Source organism: Nicotiana tomentosiformis, chromosome 3 (assembly GCF_000390325.3).
Source record: "Nicotiana tomentosiformis chromosome 3, ASM39032v3, whole genome shotgun sequence".
Lineage (NCBI taxonomy): Eukaryota > Viridiplantae > Streptophyta > Magnoliopsida > Solanales > Solanaceae > Nicotiana > Nicotiana tomentosiformis.
In genome coordinates, this window is record NC_090814.1 from 102,623,075 (window position 1) to 102,630,633 (window position 7,559).

The following is a 7,559-nucleotide window of genomic DNA, read 5'->3' on the forward strand; positions in this document are numbered from 1 at the left end:
GAGTAGAGAATATCAATTTAATTTTGGTGAAACAATAGCGTAAGACGTATAGCAACCAGCTAGCAATGCTGTTGGCCTGTTGCTCTGCACTGATCCAAATCGAGGATTTAAATGAGTGTGGTGGAAATTCGTTGAGAATATTTCTCTTATATGGAGTTATATTGCTAGTTCAATGTATACAGTAATACACCTAGATACTGAAGACAAGCTACCCCTAGATGAGGTATTTATTAGATGAGAAAAATCTTATACCTAATTGTTTACCCAACTGATTTTTCAATCACGCGTATATTACACGTTCTTTTGATAATCTTTAACATTTTATGCGTGTTCATTCGTTTGAAAAAGTTTGTCGAGATGAAAGGGAGTGCTCATTATGAGTGAAATAGGTGCATGAATGCTTCAACATCATTATGAAGTTGATCTACCAGCCAACATTAAAAATCACCACCAGTTCATTTGCTAACTAATTAAAATGGTGTAAATGCATAGTTCTTAATTAATTTAGTACCTCCTCTTTCCTTTTCTTCCATTTCTGAAAGAAGCTGGAGATATTAACTACTGATTAAAACAGCAATGTTCAATAATACACAATGCTTTTAGTAGTAACTACAATGTGATAAAAGATTGCTAGTTACATTAAAAAAAAGGACTGTGTTTGATGTTTATATAAAACTAGACTAGAAGTATGTACCAAAAAAATCTGAAGGAATTGAAATTTAGTCAAAGAAATTGAGCCACTAAACCGCTGGAGTCCAGGAAAAATAAGGCTTTCGATATAGTCGACTTTATACATAAGCCCATAACTTGTAAGCGAATGATAATAGAAAACAAAGAAAAAGAATTACAAATTTTTATTGCAGCTCAATTATCTCCCCACATGATAAAAGAAGAAACTTAGAGGCGAATTCATGATTTTAAGTTATTATTTTCTAATAAAACTTCCCTAGTATTCAATCACATTCACATATATGTGATGTGCTTCAAGTCAAAAGCCACTATTAAAGAAACTCTAAACCCTCGGCTGGAAGGACCAAAAATAGTAAATATTTAAACTGTAGACTAACATAAGATAGTTTTAACATTTAAATTCTCACATGTCTTATTCCTACCATTTTAGGATAATCATTTAAGTGGTAGAGAGTGTTGTTCATTCTATCTTAAAAAGTTGAAGAAATGCAAGTGTAGCTTTATTAAGTGAAGGGAAATTTTGAGATGAAATGGAAATCTCTTTGTCACTTTCTACATTTTCTGTCCAGTCTAATATTATAATTCCTCCATACATCCTAGTCAAATTTCGGTATGTTTCAACTATCTTTGGCACAAGTCAAGCCCATACATTAGCCTATTGCTTAAAATAACACTTATTGATCTTCTGCTAAAATAGGTGGGCACAAACTAACTTTCTTTTTGGTTTTCACTCGCTTTTCGGTATTCAGAGGCGGACCCAGGATTTGAACATCGCGGGGGCACCATTATCTTTAACGTAAATATGAAAATAACATAAGTTGCAATAAAGTTTGACGTGCAACTCTTTGAACACTTAGTGATTATGAGTTCGTGGCCGAAAGAATATTTAAAAACATAAAAAAAAAAAAAACTTAAAATCATGACTAATAAAAGTCTGTAAGCAGTCCAAAAAGCCTCAATCGAAGTCCCAGAGTGCACGAATACTTGCTACTTTGCCAAAGTAAACGTTGAAGGGAGAAGGTTTTAGTTGTCTTTATTTTTTCTAAATGAAATAATAATAAAAATTAATTAAAGATAAAGATTATTGACTAATGAAACTAGTTAATGATATATTTTATCCCCCTTCCATACTGTCTTTAATCATTATTTTTGTGTTTCTTTATTAACTTTTCAAAGTCTAGAAAGACGTATCTCCAATAGAGTTTTGAGTATTTTGTGTAGAAGATACAAAGAACTAATTGTGAAGAGAAGTTGAGTTTTGGAGCTTAGATGGAGAGATTTTAAAAGAAAAAATTTAAACTAAGTGACTTCTATGTACTAGTACTAAACCGTTGAAGGGAGAAGGGTTTTAGTTGTCTTTATTTTTTCTAAATGAAATAATAATAATAATTGGTTAGAGATAAAGATTATTGACTAATGAAACTAGTTAATGAAATATTTTATCCCCCTTTCCTACTGTCTTTAATCATTATTTTTGTGTCTCTTTATCAACTTTTCAAAGTCTAGAAAGATGTATCTCCAATAGAATTTTTGAGTATTTTGTGTAGAAGATACAAAGAACTAATCGTGAAAAGAAGTTGAGTTTTGGAGCTTAGATGGAGAGATTTTAAAAGAAAAAATTAAACTAAGTGACTTCTATGTACTAGTACTAAACTAATGTTTGAATTAAAAAATAAATAAATCAAGTTGATTACTAAATATGGAGTACTAAACTATCGTACAATTAAAAAAGGAAAAAAGAAAGAAATGGTGAAATAATGCTGGTGTTGGGTCTTGATCCTGGGTCTGGCAGTTAGAGAATGGAACTAAACAGCCTTCAGAACCATTGCAACCAAGGGTTATTTTGTTATTTTTGGGGCACAATTAAATTATTATAGGGGTCCTAGACGTTTATACAGTAACATATACATAGTTTTTCCCGAGCCTATAGGGTGCCAGTGACCCCTCACCTCTTCACGTGGGTCCGCCCCTGTCGGTACCTGGTCTAGGACCCGGCTAATATTCCAGATCTGTGCCCCCAAACTATACTAAAATTTAGCATGATTAAATAATAACTAAATGTGTGTGTATGTATTTATTGAATTGATGTAAATAACGGATGAAATTAAATTTTTACCATCCCACTTTTAGATTAAAATATTCTTGCTAGAGGGCGACTCCATCCCGCGCGAATGATTTTCGCTTGGTATGTTTTTTTGTTTCTTTGGATTACAATCAACCAAATAATAAAGCTAAAATCAGTAAGCAAATAGCAGTAATCGTTACTAATTTCTAATTATCAAGTCACCGGTTTAACACCAAACACATAAAATTTCAATGATCTATTAAAACTATTAGTGTAATGAGACAAATACATATATATATATATATATATATATATATATATATATATATATATATATATATATATATATATATATATATATATATTAAAATTGGAACCCTTATTAGTAGTTCTAGTAAATAGTTGCAGGTCGGAGACATATGACGTCAGAGGGGAATATGCAGTAGTTGCTACCTTTCATTATTAAAGCTACTAGTTCGTCTCCCATTAACAATTCAGCTTTACTCCTAACTAAGGAGTAGTATTTATTTAGGTGTTAGGATTCTTGGGGGAGGTGGGAGGCCAATCTAGACTTTGGTCTAGTTTTATTCTAGCATCTTTAATCATTTATTTATTATAACGATGGTGTTTGTACGTTCGAGTAAGTTTTTTGGGATTTTGCCCACATCAACTGATTCAATAAGTTCATGCTAGCTATTTATCAGCAATATAAGTATCTGATAAAAATTTTGTCACCAAAATTTGGATTGATGGAAAAAATTACCTAACGTCTTTTGTATCTATTGAGATCTGAATCATATTGTCTCTCATAATGCATTACAACTCCATCATTTTTATTTTCTTTTATTTGTTGGTAAGATTTTAAATTATTTATTGTTATCATCGTAAGAACTCGGTGAATATCTTAAATTATTTGATTATTTCCCAGGAAGGATGATGCATGCGTTTACTTGTACTTCAGGTTAATATTACTTTTTCTTATAAATTATGTAGCTAGGGGAAAAACAAAAGTACAATACGAGGTAACTTATGAATCTACACCTATATTCTTTCTGCCAAATTATTAACATCTCCGGTATGGCTAAAATTTTAGTTGTTCCCATTTATCCTATGTACTTTTAATTACTGTCAGTACGTTTCTATTTTTTTTTTTCTGGCAAAAGAGTTGATACAGCATTAATTATAGCTACTTGGTTATTTCATCTATCCTTTTAAGCTTTAGAATATTAATTTTAACTATTTGTACGTCGTAACAGAATGTAGCTGCAATATTATTTTATGCATACACTATAGTTAGTGTTTTCATTCTTTTCAATACATTTATAATATTATTTCATCACATATATAAAACATGTAGGTGTTTAGTCGGTATCTATAATTAGTACTAAAATTTATATTCTTATGAGAATGTATGTTGATCACTTTCACTAAGCAAATTCTCATTCTTAAGATTTTACATTTCTTTTTAGGATCATTAAATATCCATCTGGTGCTAAATTAGCCCTAGCATAACGCCTGGTGTTATTGCATTAACGTTTTTATTTAAATTCTTAATACTGGGAGGTAAAAGCTACTAATTTAATATTCCAAGTGAACAAACAAAACCTAATTAAAAGCTTCTTAAACTTCAACATATATATCATAATCAAATACTGATGATTGATTCTCCATTCATGCAAGCTATTTCTAGAGCTTTTAAGAGCATTTACGATAGTGCACTACTTAATTATAGAGAATCACTTAACGTTGATCAATAAAAACACAGAATTTACAGAATAAAATGGTATCAATGTTGGTTATTATTACAGAGATCCAACTAAATAATTGCTTGCATTATATCTTATTTAAATCTTGTTGTTAAATGCATCAATCATTTTTTAAATCTTTTAATTATGATAATACTATTAAGGAGTATTTGAATAGCTTTGACATTTATTTTGAATTTGTCCTTCATTCTCTTCTACTTAACTAAGGAAGAAATTCTGAGATATACACCCAATGCTATCGACTTAAACTCAATATTGAATTATATAGTAAATATTATATTCCTAATCATTAACTGAAAATTCTGGTCGGACTTCCAAGGCTGGCCATTTATTCTTGTAGTGCATGTTTTATAAATCAACGTCAAATGTGTGGAAATCACCTTTTTTACTTATCAAGAAAATGATTAAGTCAATTTTATGTTATTTCTTCTCCTTTTTCAATATCTTAAATGTCTTAGCTATAATTTGATGCCCCCTTTGTTCTTAATTTAATGTATTCTAGATTCATCTACATATTGAACAGAAATATTCTTTTATGAATTTATTGCAAAATGTACAATTATTTTGAATAATTTTTATTTTAGTATCATGTGTATTATCTCCTTTTATTTTCAATTTTATAAATTTGAGTTTTGATTGACGGTAATAAAATCGCTAATTAGGAGTAATTTAACCGTTTTTAAATGCTACTAGCAGATGCATTCGATTACAATTTATTTACTCTTTTTTTCTACTTCAATAGGAAAGTCCTAATCATTAACACAAAATGGGAAAAGGAAAATAAAATTATGCCATGATACAAAAAGTTTACATTGAATGGGAGTTTAACCATCTAAAGGGTAAAATATAAATTGTGTTACAAAATTACCAGTCAATTGCCAGATCTTGAAATTAATTTGATTATTGACACAAAACAATAAAATAAAATCATCCTATGCCAAATAATTGGAGTATTACTTATATGAAATGTATATATTTGATTCTTAATTAACACAATTTTCCAACGTTAACTCTCCCACGGTATTTTCTCCCCACCCCCGAAAGCCAATGACATCCTCAATCCTGCATCCGGGCAGCAACGTATCTAGAATTTTAAGTTTATAAATTTTTATAACAATTTCAAGTTATAATATATATATATAATATTAATCAGACCAACGGATTGAATTTTGAACTAAATATTTTTAATAAAAATATATGATCTAAGCAAAAATTACTAGGTACACATAAATCAGTATAACCATTGCACTAGATCCACACCCGGTGGTAGGGGCCCGAGGTTGGTGGGTTTAGGTCCTTTCTGTATATATTTCTTCACACGCACCCACCAAGACAGTTGCACTTAAGACATACAGTATATGTTTTTATTGTTGCATTTTGGGCTGACTTAAATAAATGGAGAAAATACAGCAGTTCCTCATTCTTACTTAAGTAGTGAAACAATAATCAAAGTGTTGGTCATCATACGGTTAAAATATTACACCTTTTGATTAGTTAAATCGAACTTTTATTAGTAGTCTGCAATTTTCACTTGTCAAATTTCAGAGTTAGAAAGAGATTATCAAATAGAGACTCAAGCAGATATCCCTATCCGAAATCATTTAATTTGTCGCTCTATTCGTCTTTTAGATGTCTCAAAATCTTCATATTTAATTTCATGGAAGCTTATACGTCTAATCTTGGATAGGAAAACACTTTCACAAGTTCCAAATTTGAATTGTTACCGTTCTTTTTTTTGGGTGCTAAATACTTGAAAAGGTACATTAATACAAACTCTTTAAGTATTTTATTACACGTTGACATTATCACAAGGGGACCTCAACTTAAGTTTGTTTTGAATATTAATTCAAATTAAGACAATAACTTTAAGATAGGATGAGAAGTTTGAAATGAGAGGGGAAAGGCGAGTAAAAATGTTCTTTTCGAAGAAGAAAATTAAGAAGATGATCACAAAAATTCTATTAGTACCTTGTACAAGTCCACAAATGTTGGGACAAAAAATTTCCTTGAGAAGAAAAAAGGAGAACATACAATGTCAAACTAGGTTGGACCGGCACTGCACATATTGCCTATTGGTAACTGTTAAAGCAATAGTTTTAAAAGTTGAAATTTCAAGAAGTCAAAGATACATAGAAGTGCCGTGTTTGCTATTTGTTAAAGCCGCTACGGTCATTTGAATAATCCTTAACAATGACTTATTTGTTAAAGCCGCTACGGTCATTTGAATAATCCTTAACAATGACATTAGATATTCTAATAATAACGAGATTGAGTAGAAATATCCTTTCTTTTTTTTAATACAAGAGGTAAAGAGAGAAGAGAAAAACCATAAACATATATCAGTAATATATTTTCGAGAATAGCTCCGAATGATCAGACTATTAATTAAGTCGTCCGTCCATCAGTTACAATAGTCAATACCACAGGCACGCACACATACAGAGCGCACGTCCTATAATTAAAAGCTCTTTGTGAAGTGTTAACTTACAGACAGATTTAGAATTTGCGGATTCACGATTTTAAGGTGTGTGAGTTCAATCTTTAAGATTTAGCGTTGAACCCATTATATTTTAAATTTATAACTTCATATTTATTATTTTTTCTGGTCTATTTTAATTAATTTTTTTGGTTATTTTCACACATATTAAGGAATTCACCTTTTAGTATTAATTAACAATAAAATTGACCATATTGTTCATTGAAAATACAACAAATACTCTTAGGGTCTATACTCCAAGGGCAACTTTGAAAAACAATAATTAATTCCTTCTTGATATTTGAAAAAATCAAATATTATGGATCACAAAAAATCAATTAAAATGAATTGAAGAAAATATTTATTATAATTTCAATAAATTTTTATACATAATTTTATGGTCCGCATAAAAAATATTAGGTTATGAATCAAGTAACATAAATATGCATCCGCCCCTATGTACCTAGGTTGTAGGGTAAGTAAAGACTAAAGACTAGAGTAGCAGTCGTATAGTATTTGGTGCCTATATTAATATTACACCTCTCTGATCTGACCCCCCGCT